Below are 15,782 nucleotides of genomic sequence, written 5' to 3'. Positions count from 1 at the left end.
GATGGTTGGGGGGGGGACGTGGGGGGCTGCGGGTGAAGAAGCCATGAGTTTCACTGTCAGGCCAACAGTGTCGTTCTGCGTGTGTTTTTGCTCCCTGGCTTCCAGAAACTTCTCCTGGGAATGGGGTAGGTGTAGTAGTCTCTCTCGGGATCCGCTTGCCCCGGGACCTGGTCCTGTGCTCTGCGCCAGGCAGGTGGCTAACCTTGCACACGAGCTGCACTCCTAGGGTCACTTCTGTCTCCTTTAAGGTTTTCTTCAAAGTGCCAAGTGATCATTCCGTGATGCCACCGGGACTTGTGGGCAAAGTTCCCTCCACCATAGGCGCGGCTCCTTGCTCGCCCTTCTCCCTAGCCCCCGTTAGTGTGCTAGCCTTCCCTTTTTTGCATGCAGCTCGGGTTCTCACGATTCCCTTACAGCAGCACCAGTGGCCCTGACCGAGTTGCAAGGAGTTGGAAGGGTTGAGGCCACGTGAGCAAACCGCCTGGATCTCCTAGTCGCTGGAGACGCTGAGGTTTCAGATGACTGTTTGGACACGTCCTTCCTGGAATCAGCAGAGCTGGTTTGATCATTCGGCCTGACACCGCCCCCCACAAGTCTTGCAGGGTTTACGTGAATAAGAGCTATGGTCCTGGAGAGTGGGGCACTGCTTATTTTTACTTTTGTATTTTAAAATCTGTTTCTTGGAAAAAAAATAAAATAAAAAAAATAAATAAAATCTGTTTCTTGGGACACCTGGGGGACTCTGCGGTTGAGCCCCTGCCTTTGGCTCAGGGCGTGACCCTGGGGTCCTGGGATCGAGCCCTGCATTGGGCTCCCTGCATGGAGCCTGCTTCTCTCTGCCTATGTCTCGGCCACTCTCTCTGTGTGTCTCTCATGAATAAATAAATAAAATCTTTAAAAAAAATAAATAGAAAAAATAAAATAAAATAAAGTCTGTTTCTTAATAGCCTAAATGTTCAATAAAGGGGATTGATTGAACATTTATGCACAGTGAAGTCTTACAAATGTGTCATACGAAGGCCAAGTGAAGTCAGGGAAATGTTATGAAAATAAAGTGAAAGATCAAGCCACAAATTGTATTTGTACTATATTGGAAAAGAAAAAAGAAAAAAACTATGTCCGTGTGCGGCCAAGGACTGGAAAGGGCCACAGCAGAATGAAAACACTTGTTCTGGGGAGTGAGAGTACCAGCATGTTTTACTTTGCAAGCCTATCTTTAATGTCATCACATTGTGTTGTCAAGGCAGGGTCTGGGAATGCTGGAAAGCACCCGTGTACATACAAGGTTGAACATAAAAGGCCACCCCAGTAACCCACAGAGAGATGTACACACCAGCCAGCAGCACTGTGCATCCTTACCAAGGATGTGGATCAGAGCTTCAGAGTAAATTCCTCAGGTCTAAAGAAGGAGCTCAGGCTTGCCTGCTTGCTGAGTCCCCAGGAGGCAGAAACAGAATCACAACTACAAGATAAATCAGAAATGTAGTTGGTAGAATTGGTGATGCTCAACAGGGTCAGTTGTAGAGCAGGAACCAGAGGGAAAAAAAAAAATCACCTCTCTCCATTTTATGGAGCTCTCTCAATATAGAAGGGCTCAAAGTGTGTCTGAATAGGCCTATCTCGCAGGCGTATTCAATTTGATTAAAGTCAACATTTATTATGTACCTACTCTGTGCCAGGGCCAGGGTTACATGCTGGGCATACAAAGTCACAGGATAATTTTGATCCCCAAAAGTTAATTCATAATTAGGTGAGGAACCAACCAACATCTTTAAACCTGTGCACGAGTCAATGGGATTTGGACAGTGGTGCCAAGACAATTTGATGGGCAAAAATGTCTTTTTAACAAACAGTGCTGGAAACCTAGATATGCACATGCCAAAGAATAAATCTGGGGACACCTGGGTGGCTCAGTGGTTGAGCGTCTGCCTTTGGTTCAGGGCGTGATCCCAGGCTCCTGGGATTGGGTCCCACGTTGGGCTCCCTGCATGGAGCCTGCTTCTCCCTCTGCCTGTGTCTCTGCCTCTCTCTGTCTCTCTTGCCTCTTGTGAATAAATAAAGTAAAATAAAATAAAATAAAATGAATTAATCTGGACCCCTACCTCACATCATCCACAAAAATTACCTTGAAATAAATCAGACATAACCATAAGAGCTAAAACTGTAAAACTCGTAGAAGAAAGCATAGATGTAAATCTTTGTGACCTTGGATCAGGTGATAGTTTCTTAGATATGACACTAAAAATCGCAAACAACAAAAGAAAAGGTAAATAAATTGGGCTTGATAGAAACTGGAAACTTTTACGCTGCAAAGTTCACTATCAAAGTAAAAAAAACAACCGACAGAATGGGTGAGAATACTTATAAATCTTGTATCTGATAAGGGCCTAATATCCAGAGTATATAGAGAACTCTTACAACCCAACAATAAGAAGACAACCCATCAAATTGGGTTGAAATGCACGAAGGACTTCAATAGACATTTCTGCAAAGAAGATCTACAAATGACCGGTAAGCAAATGAAAAGATGCTCAACGTCATTAGTCATTAAGGAAATGCAAATCAGAACCATAGTGAAACACCACTTCACGCCCGCCAGGATGGCTGTCATCAAAAAATCAGACAATGGAAAGTGTTGCAGGGGATGTAGAGAAATCGGAACCCTTCTTGCATGGCTGGTACAAATGTAAAATGGTGCAGCCATTACGGAAAACAGTTTGGTGGCTCCTCAAAAGGTCAGAGTTTACCACATGATCTAGCAATTGCCCCCGGGAGAATTGAAAAAGTGTCCACACAGAAACTTGTATGTGAATGTCTGCAGCAGTGTTGATTGTAATCACCAAAAAGTGTAAACCAACCCAAATATCCATCAGCTGATGAATGGATAAACCAAACGTCGTCTAAGTCGCACAATGGAAGGTTATTCAACCATAAACGGGGATGAAATACTGGGACGGGCTGAGCCAGACACAAAAGGGCACATAGTGTAGGCTTCTACTTCTATGAAATGCTCAGAATAGGCAAATCCATAGGAACATAAAGTAGAATAGCAGTTGCCAGGGGCTGGAGGGGAGGGGTGGCTGCTGAAGGATGCAGGGCTTCCCTTTGGGGTGAGGGAAAGCTCCCTGTCCTTACATGGCAGTGCCAGGTGCACGTCTTTGTGACTATACCGAAAACCACTGAATCTTTTACTTGAAAAGAATGAATTTTATGTGTGAATTATATATGCTTCAAGGTTTTTTAAAATGTGCATCTGAAAGGTTCTGTAAACTAAAATATCACACACGATAAGATTTCTGTGGTCAGAGCAAGAGGTCCTAGGTATTTCATGGAGCTCCAGAATGCCCATCAGCCTCTTTTATTTTTTTTTTATTTTTATTTTTCCCATCAGCCTAACTCTTGAGGCCCCTCTCAAGGTTCCTGCCAGCGGTTCCCAGGATGGACTGCCTGCAGGTGCCTCACCAGGGTGCCCATGCATCCCTGATTTTCCAGGATTTGCTGGGGCACGTGAGTTCTAGATCTGCTGAGCCCCCTCAGGATGGGAGGATGGGGAAATTACAAATAAGCCTGCCTGGAAAGCCAGCACAGACAAGGAGGCCAAAGGCACTGAGTCAGAAGCATGGGGCTCAGTCCAGGATTCCAGGAACCGGGCAATGAGCAGGGACTGCCCCTCCCCTCCTCCCACGAGCAGACACACATACACCATTGAGCTCTTTCATCAGATTTGGCCACATTGTACCTTCAGATTCTAAGGAAAGTTTCTTCCACTCATTCTGTGGTCCTACAATGCAACCAGAGTGGGCAAGAGCCCTACCCACCCACCAAGCACGGCTGTGCCAGAGGAGGCCTCTGTCGCCTGGGACAGAGCGGCTGCAGTGACTGTCTTGGGGCCACAGGAGCTGGACCTGGTGTCAGCTTGTTTCCACCCATGCCCCACTGGGATTCCTGAGCCATATCCCTGAGTCCTACTTGGAAGTGGACCCTGATTCCCTGTATGAACTGGTTGCTGTGGCTACATCCACATCCAGGAGCCAACCTAGGTTTCAAATCAGCCCAACGGCCCCAGCCATCGTTAGACATAGTCTTCTGAGCTCTAGCCTGGGCTGGCCAGAGTGGCTGGGACCCAGGGTTCAGGAAGTGGCTCGGGCCTCAGACCATCCCTACATTCAGATCATCTGAGCTCTGCAACCCCTAGTGATCAGGCCTCAGGCTATCTCTGATGTCATCCCCTCCCTTTCCCACCTTCCTTGATTCCACTTGGGCCACCCTGACCTCTTGGGGCTCCTAGCAGGTCGAACATGCTCCTGTTTTGGGATCTTTGCACCTGCTCTTCTCTGGCTGAAACAATTTTCTCCCAGGTCATGTGGCTGGCTCTCTCGCTTCCTTTAGCTCTTTGCTCAAATGTAACCTCCTCACAGAAGTCTTCTCTGACCATCTTGTATAAAGCAGCAGCCCTGTCACACTAAATCCCCCAACCTGCTTTATTTTTCCTTTTTTCTGTGCTTTGTGTCTGTAGCCCCTTCTAGAGCGGAAGCACCATGACATGAGGCCTGTCTTTTGTCTTGTTCCCTGATGTATCCTCAGCACCCCCAGAGTGCTTGGCACTTAGCTGACTCTATACATATTTGTTGAATGAATGAATGAATGAATGAATGAGCAAATGAATGAGCAAATGAATGTATTATCTCATTAGAAGCCCCTGGCAGCTCTGTGAGAACGGCAAATTATGGGCTTTGTTTTAGCTCTGAGTGACTTAAAGCACAAGACCATAAATTACTTGTCCATGTGCACCGGGCGTTGGGGGTAAGAGAAGGCCTCAGGCATCTCAAAGCCCTCTTCCATCCAGCCATCCTTCCTGCTCTGTGGGGAATCCTCTATGTGGAGACCTCCTGTAGGATTACAGAAGAGCATGAGCCCATGAGGCCAGGCCTGGGGCAAGAGAGCATGGAGTGGGGGTCGGGGGGCAGGTCTAAAGGGCTGAGATGACAAGCAGTCAAGGGAGGAACTCTGAAATCTCTTTACCCCCAGTGCTGCTCAGGAGGCCTTGGGTGTGCCTTCTACCACAGTAAGGCCCTCACTAGAGACTTCTCTGGAGACTCCCGGGAGCACACTCTGCCTTGCTGGTTCTCAAGTAGGTCTTCAGAAATTTCTGGGCAGGAAGCTGGAAGAAAGCCCGTGTTCTAGACCCAGCCTCAGCACCACCTTAGCACACTTAGGTCAACGGGGAGACGGTGTCTGTCCTACTGCCTTAGAAAGGGGAGGAAATGCAGGTGCAAAGCATGCTGTAAACGATCGCATCACCCCACTTTTGTTTGGAGAGGGGTCAAACAAAGGCAAGAGCACCAGGTTGGGAGTTTTGAATTCTCGCCGGAGTTCCAGTCCTCAGAAGCTCCATGATGGACAGTCTCATTGCTCTGAGCCTTGATTTTCTCATCCATTCAACGGATCTAATAAACTCCACCCTCCAGGGGTGCTGTGAGGATTTGGGGACCCGCACATTGTCTGCTGAAGGTCAGTGCCGTCTGTGAGAGTGTGGTACGTTTCATGCACGTGGCAAGGCTAGGAAACCACATGAAGAAGGAGAGAAGAAGAAAACTAGCTAACCAAGCTCGAGAACATTCCCTCTGTGTGCCTCCACTTTCTCATCTGCAACGTGGGGGTAATAATAGGACCTATCGCATAGGACTGCTGAAAAATAAAATCTATAGAGAGTGCTCAGAGCCCTGCCTGGCCTCCAGAGAACCCATAGTGGAGGTTAGTTAGTATTGTTGTTGCTATTATTATGGATGTCACAGATCAGTATTATATCCTATAAATAACGACGTATCAACCAGGAGGTGTCGACGCACCTGCCTCCACTTGGGCAATGTTGATTTTCCATTCCACGTCTACTCTCCATCCCAGGGTCCCTGTCAAAGGGGAATGACTCACTTGTCATTTCAGCTCCCTCCGTGAACATGCATCTCAGCCCCCCCCAAAAAAGACCTCAGCTCTTATACACAAAAAGCATTTAAGAGGTAAAAGATATTATATTGCTTTTCCATGACAAGAAATGTTTGCTAATTTACATCTCTGTGTGAATTAGTAAGGAAGTAGGAAGCTGTGAAATAATTGGCTTAATAAAAATTAACTACCCATGAGGTGCCCAACCTAGAAATGCCAGGGGTCCTTGCATGAAGAGACAAATGCCTGCACCCACAGGTTGCTTTTAACTATAGAAGAGGGACAGATATATTCTTCATGCATCGGGGGTAGGGCCGGAGCCAGGGATGCAGATATAAGGAGGCAGATTGCAGTTCAATATTAAAAAAAAAAAAAACAAAAAACACTTTCCACCAAAAGAGCTGCTTGCAAATAAAATAGCCTGACGCAGGAGGAAGAGTTTGTTCCCTGCCACTGGATGTGATCACATGGAGGCCCCTGCTGCAGAGGAGATGAATTCATGGGGAAAGGCGTGAGTTGCATTACTTTTAAGGTCCCTTCCGATTCTAAGACTCCATGACTCTCTGAGCGTCATGAATTGTGGAGGTGGGAGACAGGAAGCCACGCAGGCTTGAGTCTCAGATCATGATTATATGCACAGGAAACCCAAAGTGCTCAACACTTGCCTTTGGCCACCTCCAGAGCACCAGACAAGAGGTTATAAAGACCTCTTTCCTTCCCCCTCCACTCCTGGGCTAACAGCTCATCTCTTCCCCACAGCAGCCACTGTAACCAGCACACCCCACCAGTGAACTGGCCCCAGGAGAGGACCACTGAGAGGGCCACCCCCTTGCTGCTCGGCTCCACTTCCCACACACTCATTCAATAAATGCTTATTGAGCACCTAATTACTGCAGACACTGCTGGGTGCTGGGGATACTGAGGCAAGGAAGTAAGTATGGTTCCCCCCTCCTTAGGAAACCTATAGGACAGTGAAGCATTCAGAGAAGTCAATGAATATTGTATTACCATGTAAGAAGCTGTGAAGGTGACCTCCTAGAGGGGCAGGGGCTCTAATCTAAGCTGGAGAGGCTCCCTGGTGGAGATGACACAGGCTGAGGTCACAGAGGAGTAGCTAGACCAGTGCTGGCCAATAGGATTTTCTCCAACGATGGCAATGTTCTATAACCTACCGGTATGGGCAGTCACTAGCTACATGTGTCTAAGGAGCCCTTGAGATGCAGCTGGTGTGGTTGAGGAGCCGAATTTTTAATATTATTGGGATTAAAATGTGGCAAGATCGGACAGGGCAGATGGGCAAACAGTGAGAGTAGGTTACAGCTGCCATGATAACGGAATTTCGAGGGAGTGGGGTTAGGGACAAGGCCACGGAGAGCAGGGGTAAGGGGTCAACAGGAGAGAGCACAGAAGGGAGCCCTAGAGAAGGCTGACATTTAAAGGGTGAACCACAAAAATCAGAGAAGCAAAAAGAAGTCCAGATTAGTGTCACCAAAACAGGGAAGGGAGAGTTTGTAAGGAGGAGTAGCCAAGATGTCAAATGCCATAAGCACTAAAAAGATGACAGGGGAACTGGCAATTAGGATACTGGGGATAGGGCGAGGGGGAGATTTAATGAGGTGTTGGGGGGCTTCACACCCATCTGGACTTGGCAATTCAGGCCCGTTCCTCCCCGAGATAGCCTGCTCGCTCCCTAGGGACCTGGGCTCCTGCGGTTTTGAAACAGATTGGCGTTTTTAAGCCTTTTGGAGTCACAAATGCCTTTGACAATCTCAGGAAAACCAGGCCTCCCCCCTCCAGAAAAATTCACCCGCACATAAAATGTTGCATCTCATTTCAGGGACCTCCTTGAAGCTCAGCCGTGGACCCCCTGGTTTGAGAAAGTCTAAATTAGTTCTTATTTGCGGAGTTCTGGCTGCAGATACCTGAGTTAGGACCAAATCATCCGCTTTGCGGGAATATAAACTTAGAAACCTCGCTCCTCCACCCTGGGGGCCCCCAGCCTCCGCTGCAGCCGGGTCCCTTCACCTTTCCGGGTTTATTGTCCTGCTGCCTGTCAATCAACTCCAAACCCTCAAGCAAATTAGCATGTCTAAAGCCCCCTCGGCCGCCTCTGCCTCCGGCCGAGTAACTGGTGTTTCCCAGGGTCCTCAACCCTGGATACAAAGGCCTGCCACCCCCCACGATGCCAGTGGGGCTGAGGGGGGCTGTGCTCCCGCCCTTGAATCTTGCCCCAGCCCCAGCGCTGGCGCCTTCTCTTCCCATCGCCAAGCCTTGGCTCATGAACCCTTTTTGGCTCTCTCTTCTGGTTCTTGAACATACCTAGGAATAGCTGAATTAGCTCAAGTTCCAAGCCTTGTCCCAGTTTAAAACCCAGATATGGTTTGGGTCATTCCTAAAGAAGGAACATGACATCAATGTGTGTGTGTGTGTGTGTGTGTGTGTGTGTGTGAGAGTTTTCCAGGAGAAAAGAGAGAGAACAGGTGGACACAGGGAAGGGAAAGAAGGAAGAAAGGAAGACTCACCTTGTCTCTATCTCAGATTCTTAAATCAGTCTTAGTTATAAATCCTTGAGGGAGTGGGACACAGCAGTTGCCGACACTCACGTCCGCGAGGACTGCTTACACCTAACGGTGACAATAATAATAGTAATAAAACAAAAGCCTCTCATGTCACTGTTCTTAAAGCGATTTCACCAAAGTGCCTCCTGGCTGGAGGACTGTCCCCTGGGAGAGCTAACCCGAATGGCAAGCTTCTGCTTGGCTACCGGCCCTGAAAGCTGGGGAAAGCCAGCAAACCTCCCCACCAACCCACCCTGCACACATTCCCATGCTGATTCCAGAATGCTCTCTGCTACAACTTCTAGGGCGTCAGTAGGGGATGGAGCTCCCCAGACGGCGCTGGCTGTTCTGAGCTGCAGAGAGTACGATATGGCCCTTTAGATTTCACAGACACCCTGTCCAAGTACAAACACACACTCACACACGCACAGACACACGCACGCCCACTCCATTAGCAGGCTGCGTGGTGCGTGCAGTCAGAAGCCGTGTGGGAAATGTGCAATCACACCTCGCTTTTCAGAGGCAGTGAAATCTTTCTTGGTTTGGGAACGACAACAGTTTGCATGTTGAGAGGGTACGGGAGGTTTCCAAGCACCCTGCGTGTAGTTTGGTGCACTGGCATAGTTCACCTTAATTCCCACTTTGCCAGATCCTTCCCGGAGGCCTCCCCCCACCCCACCACAGCCTGGGGAAGGCCCTTGGTAGAGCGACACGTAGACGTGGTTCTTGTCGGTTGTCTCAAAGATAATGCATTGGTTCGCTCAATATTTGACAGTTTACACAGATTATGTATACTCCTCATCTCATCTACTTCTCCCAGAGGCTTGGGGAGAGTTCCCGAACAAGAAGCATCGCTCCTCTTTGACGGAGGGGGGAGGAACGTGAAGTGCAAAGAGGTCAAAGGACTTGCTCAAGGTCAGTGGGGCCGTATGTGGGGTAGTGGGGAAAAATTATGCTGCTACTTGTTGAAAGCGAGCAGTAAAGAGGCCTTTATTCAATGCTATTGCAATAGGAGAGAGACGTGGGGCTGAACTCCGCAAACACTGCAAAGGTAGCTGGGGATTTAGAGCCAAGGAGGAGAGGGAGGGCGTCGGTGGGCAGGGAATCCTTGCAAAACGCCCAACAGTGGGGGCTAGAGAACCTACCTGATCAGCTCTCGAGGGTGGAGAATTCTCTCTAAATGCACTTTAGCAGGATTCTTGCAAAACTTCAGCTATTTGGGGACAGACTTGGAGCGCCAAGGTCAAGACCTAGTTGAAAAGGAGACTCAGAGGAGCCAGAAGAAAGTTTGCTCAAGGAGAGTCTTTGTGGTAAGTGGGAGGCTGAGGCCAAAGCCCTGGCTTGGAGGTCGGGGCATCCCCCCCACCCCCAAGCTGCCTTTGGGCCAGCCGTCATCTCCACTTGTCTCCACATTTATTGGTGACTTTATAGCACGTCAAGTTCCGTACGGAATTCCACATAATGTTTCATTCTGCTCCTCGAATTAATACTAAGAGTATGTAGTGCTTTCAATTTGTTGATTCTGAGTCTTTCTTGTCCTTCCAACCCGAAGAATTAAGAGACTATCAGAAAGAAATGTTTATCTTAAGGCAATGCTGGTTGATAAAATACCTTTGGGGAGCAAATGATGATCCTCGGATTTCAGTTCTTGAGTCATGCAACCTCAAAGGATTTCTGCCTGGAAGAGAGAGAGACGTCCAACCTAGTGGGCTCTGGAGCCCTGGCCAGAATCCCAGCTCCACCACTGCTCAGCTGTGTGGCTTTGGACAAGATCCCTGAGGCTGAGGGAGTGGATCGAACTGGCCATTTGACCTGGAAGTAGTAAGATATTCTGGGGGCCTCGAGGGGCCCCATTACTGCTGCTCACGGGGTTCTGAGTGGGGAGAGTACGGGGCAAGGGGAAGGCCTCTTTGGGTTCTGGGTGGAACCGCAGTACAGTGGCGGGTGACGGTTGGTTCCAGATGGTAGGAAACAAGTACCACCATGTGCCCCAGGTGGAGATTCAGAACTCCAGGCAGGGGCCTGCACCCACCAGTCAGCCGGTAGCTGGAAGTTGGTTATTTTAGGATGACCCCCTCCCCACCTGCCTCCCGGGAGCTCAGAAAGGATCTTCACTGTCCTTCTGGGACGGGAGGATTATTAGGTTAAACTATATGAAATTGCCAATATTCAACTGTTTGCAACCTGCAGAAACAGCAACCTCATACGATTCCACATCATATTAACCTCTCGTGAATTCATTTGTCTGTACCGCTTTGTTCGCAGACAGGTACCTGTAATCCAATGATTCACTGGCTCGCTCTCTCATTCCACACACATTTAGTATCATCTAACATCTAGGCTGGTGCATGTGGAGTTAAGGGACAACCAGCATCCCTCTGTCCTGGCCGCCTGAGTTCTTGACCAATTGAAAGAGACACAGCCAGGCAGGGGGGAGCTGTTGGCTTTCCTACTGATAAGATTGGTTCTGGAGGATGTGACTTGTCCCCAGGTGATGATGGGCTTTCTGGTATTGAAACCCGGGATTGGGCAGCTGACCCCACTCAGTCACAAAGATGGCTGAAAAGCTGTCACCCCAGCTTTTACTGCTAGGGCTGCCCATGCGCAGGTTCACCCCTGAGACAGCTCCCAAAATGAGGTGGGGGAAAGAGGCTGAGCGATAAGCCAGGTTCCACTTCCAAACTCACCAATTGGTTCTTCCTCCTCCAGCCCAGGGACAAAATGAGGAGTGTCAATTCAAGGCAAGCTTATGACTTGCCATCCTTCCCCATGGAAACTAAGCCAACAAATAGTAATAGCAGGAAAAAAAAAAAAGAAAGAGAAGAAAGAAAGAAAGAAAGAAAGAAAGAAAGAAAGAAAGAAAGAAAGACACACAACCTCACTCGCTAAAGACCTACCTGCATGTATACAAGAGATTTCATTAAAGGTTTTGAGGTCATGGAAATGGACTTATATCCCAATTATTTGTTATAATTATAACAAACTGTAATTTGTTATTAAAAATCTTTTTCTTGGGACGCCTGGGTAACTCAGTGATTGAGCATCTGCCTTTGGCTCAGGGCATGACCCCAGGTTCCTGGGATCAAGTCCTGCATCAGGCTCCTTGCAGGGAGCTACTTCTCCCTCTGCCTCTCTGTGTGTCTGTCATGAATAAATAAATAAAATCTTTTTTTTTAAACTTGCAAAAAATGAATAAAAATCTTTTTCTTAATAGACTGCCACTTACTTCCATCATCTCGTTTCCCCTCCCCATCCTACCCCTGCCTTCTGCTCTCTTCCTCTCTTCTCTCTCTCTCTCTCTCTCTTTTTTTTTTTTTTACCTTCCAGGAGCATCCCCTCTTCCTTTCTCCCATTTTATTATGTAGGAAATTAGAGGTTCTTTTCAACCTCTACCCCCAGTTTCGGTTGAGATATTTCTCAGCATTTTTTCCATCTCCACAGGACGTACTTCTTTCTGCAATATAGAGGAAGCTAACTTAAGAGAACATAAATAATTCTTCCTGAAAACTCCAGATCGCCTTATGACGCCCTATCCTTCCTGCCACAGAATAAAAACCTAAAAAGATAATTCTCAATCATGCCTACATGTGATAGGTGTGCAATTTTCCTCACCGTATCTTTCCCGAACATAATTATTCTAAGCATTGACCCTGGTGAAGTTTAGTGTTCAAAGAGCAACACTATAAACTATAACCTCTGGTCTCCAGAGTTAATGCTCACACAGGAAGCTTCACGATACAGAGATAAGTTCATCTCAGTCCAGATTATTGATTGCCATTCCCCCTCCTCATCTTGAATTAAGAAAAAAATGAGGAAAAGCTAAGAAATTAAGAGAAATCACCCATGACTCTTTCTCCTTAAATAAAGGAATCCTTTCTAGTAATCAACTTTCAGGAATTATGGCTTCTTTTCCAACGATTAATCATACATATGACAGATGTGGGGAGAAATGTAAATTTAAGGAAAAATGCATTTTTTTTTATTTATGATAGAGAGAGAGAGAGAGAGGCAGAGACACAGGCAGAGGGAGAAGCAGGCTCCATGCACCGGGAGCCTGACGTGGGATTCGATCCCGGGTCTCCAGGGTCGCGCCCTGGGCCAAAGGCAGGCGCCAAACCGCTGCGCCACCCAGGGATCCCGAAAAATGCATTTTGATAGGATTCTAAAAACCTATTTCGAGCATGCAATCAGTAGCACAATGCTCCTAGGTGGTCATCTGTAGTCCTGAGGATCGGGGTAATAAAATATGGAATTTAGGAGATGCTTTAGAAACCAGCCGGTGCTCCCTCCTTGTAAAGACCTAGTTCCCATGGCTCGCCCAAGGCCACCCAGGGAGTGAGAGACAGAGCAGGGACTAGACCCCAGGTCTCCTCCACTCGCCACCTTCTGCCTTCCCCTTTTCTTGCCTGTTGTCAGGTTCTGCTGTAAAAAACACCAGAACATCCAAGCAGAGATGGGGGTTTTCCTCTTCCCTCGTGGCCTATGATAATGAAATTCTAATTGGTATAATAAAAGAACACCTAGGAATAAAATCCTACAAAGTATTTGGAGCAGATGAACTTGGAAACTTGACTACATTCCTCCCATCTGTCCAAGACACTGGAGATAGCGATCCCTACCCTGCTGACGCGAGAAGCAGCTCTGCGCTAAGACCTCCTGCCTCCTTCCAGCAGGACCACTAGCCCACCCCTCTAGAAGCATCACCCCCTTCACACCTGCTCTAGGGAGGTCACAGTTTTCACTTCTTTAGTGAAGTGCGCACACCAGCCTCCTATAGCAGCGCCTGGGTAGGCCTGGGACTGTTTCTGACCCTTGTGCTGGAGATAATGTGCTTACTTCACACCTTATCGGACCACGCAGAATAACAGTGCGACACAGCGCGTGTGACACAAGCTTTCTTTAATCCATGTCCAATCCTAATGCCCTTAAAAATAAATTTTAAGTTCTTTTTTTTTTTTTAAGAGTTTGCAAAATTTGAGAGAGAGAGAGAGAGAGAGTTGGAGAAGCTGAGGGAGAGAGACAAGAAGACTCCGTGGTGAGTGCAGAGCCCGACCTGGGGCTCAATCCCACCACCCGAGATCGTGACCTGAGCCAAAATCAAGAGTTGGACGCTCAACCTACTGAGCCACCCAGACGCCCCCAATTTTTACTTATTCTATGAGCTCATTTGTGTATTTGCTCTCAGAAGTGAGACCCGACGACTACATTCTGTGTATATCCTGTTAATAGTCTACATTCCCCAAATGCCATCAGATGCATCCCATTCAACTTTGGAATCGGGGCAAGAGTTATTCTTTACATACTGGAAAAGGGGAAATAAAGGCAGCATGAGGAGGGGCTCCTCCTTATCTGAGTTGACTCCCCCAGAGCAGAAGCGTGGAAGCCTGTGTTGGAAGGCCGGAGTTCCGTCCCCAGGCCAGTACCCTTGAAGGAAGAGACTTCTCATCCCCACCTGGTGTCCCCAGACATTGGCTCCGCTCTTCCCCTGACTTGGGGAGGAGGGGGAAGGGGATGAAGGAGGATGTCACAGACAGTTGTCAGAGGGATAAAGAGTTATAGTTCGGGAACAAACACCTTGACTTTGCTGAGGCGTAAACTTCACAGCGGGAAGCCATTATTTCAGTGACAAAGCTTTGTTCGGTTGACATTATCTCTTAATTATCTGCATAAGAATACATTTGTCAAGTTTCACGAGATGGGATTGATAACAATAAACTTGCATTTCTGCACAATATTTTAATTCCAAAGGCAGAAGCAACACAACAGACAAGGAGAGACCAGGAGACTGGCTGTCTGGGCCGCTGCTGGCTCTGTGCGGATGGCAAACCCATCACCAGAAGGACACCCGGTGACCAGCCCAGCCAAAGCAGGCCACCAGGCTGTGGAGGAGTTTGGGGGCCACAAGGGTCCTGAAGCGTCTTGGCCCAAACGTTCCACATCTTGGAAAGGCATCATTCTCCCAAGAACACAGGGCTGGTCTGGTTCCCAGCGGGCCCAGTGGTCCCATGACTCCCGGTGGTGCTCGTCACCGAGTATTTCCCACCAGCCACCTCCTGGCCTAGTCCGCATGGCAGCAACATCCCAGCTCCTCCCACCCCATCCTTTGCCCCCAAGATGGAGGAGCTCCAGCTCCTCCCTAAATGGTCACAGTGATTTCTCTCTGGCTGTCCCTCAGGTGCCTTTCCTGAAGTACAGTCACCAAGGAGACACCCAGCTGTGGTCCGAAACAGGGAAGAGTTTCCTGTTGGATGACCTGACCTGACAGGATTTTCATTCTTGAAGTCATTGACAATAATTTGTCGGGCAAATACAGCTCCTTTTATCACTTCCTAAGATATATTTGACGCTTCCGCTGTCAGGGAGTTTAGAAGACACTCCTTGCAGGCCTAGACCACACCACGTTGCAGGATCTCCCCGCAAAGGACAGTGAGACTCATGTGCACACTCTACTCTGGTGGTAATCTGATCTGATATTTCAGATTCCAGGTTGGGCCTGTAGGTTAGTGTCCCGACACAATCCTTATTACGGGGAGCTGAGGACAGAAGCTTTGAGAATACTCACATTTAAAGATGGGGGGCGGTGGGTAGGCATCTACAAAAGAGACCGCCAAATTAAACCATGCAGAACTTGTGTGTCTGCCCACGTCCACCCGGCCATGCCCGTGTCAGAGAGCACCTCTAGGGGACCCGGACGCCGACTGCGACAGGCTGTGGCAGGATGGCCTCTGACTTGTTCACACCTCCCGGCAGCTACGCCCTTGAGCGTTTCCCTACCGCACTGACTCAAGGCTTATCCACGTGACTGGCGTTGGCCAAGGGGACAATAACTACTGTGATGCCAGCTGAGACCTGAAAAGTGCTTGCACCTGGAAGCCTGTGACCGCCACCCGGAAAGATGCCCTGGCTAGCCTGCTGGGTGATGAGAGGTGCACGGCCCCTTCCCGCAGCTGACAGCCTGCTGACCGCCCCCCCCCCCCCGCCCCCGGCACATAAATGAGCCCATCCTGGATCGTTCGACCATGGCCAACCTACGCACTGACGGCACCCGCATGGGTGAGCTCAGCAGGGATCGGCCTAACAGCCCAGACCAGAAGAACCACACTGAGTGGTTTGTTTTGCATCCGCAGATAATCATGGATACACTGACAAGACGAATTCAGATTAGAGGATCCCAAGTGTGATCCCTAGTTAATTTTATGTGTCAACTTGACTGGGCCACGGGGTGCCCAGATATCTGGTCAGACATTCTGGATGGGCCTGTGAGGGTGTTTCTGGAGGAGA

The 15,782-nt window shown here is 48.6% G+C and overlaps 2 long non-coding RNA genes across 2 annotated transcripts; both read right to left on the bottom strand.

The window, feature by feature from the left end:
• Positions 1 to 1,195: 1,195 nt before the first annotated feature.
• On the bottom strand, positions 1,196 to 7,049 carry LOC102151582. Its single transcript, XR_005369885.1, has 2 exons — positions 6,952 to 7,049; positions 1,196 to 1,462 (listed from the first exon to the last, which is right to left on the bottom strand). It is a non-coding gene; the product is annotated as an uncharacterized LOC102151582 (long non-coding RNA).
• Positions 7,050 to 8,468: 1,419 nt separating this feature from the next.
• On the bottom strand, positions 8,469 to 15,265 carry LOC119869384. The gene is made up of 4 exons (XR_005369884.1): positions 15,064 to 15,265; positions 10,113 to 10,179; positions 9,647 to 9,751; positions 8,469 to 8,567 (listed from the first exon to the last, which is right to left on the bottom strand). It is a non-coding gene; the product is annotated as an uncharacterized LOC119869384 (long non-coding RNA).
• Positions 15,266 to 15,782: the final 517 nt, after the last annotated feature.

This window comes from Canis lupus, chromosome 15 (genome assembly GCF_011100685.1).
Source record: "Canis lupus familiaris isolate Mischka breed German Shepherd chromosome 15, alternate assembly UU_Cfam_GSD_1.0, whole genome shotgun sequence".
NCBI lineage: Eukaryota > Metazoa > Chordata > Mammalia > Carnivora > Canidae > Canis > Canis lupus.
This window is presented reverse-complemented; position numbering and strand designations above follow the sequence as displayed.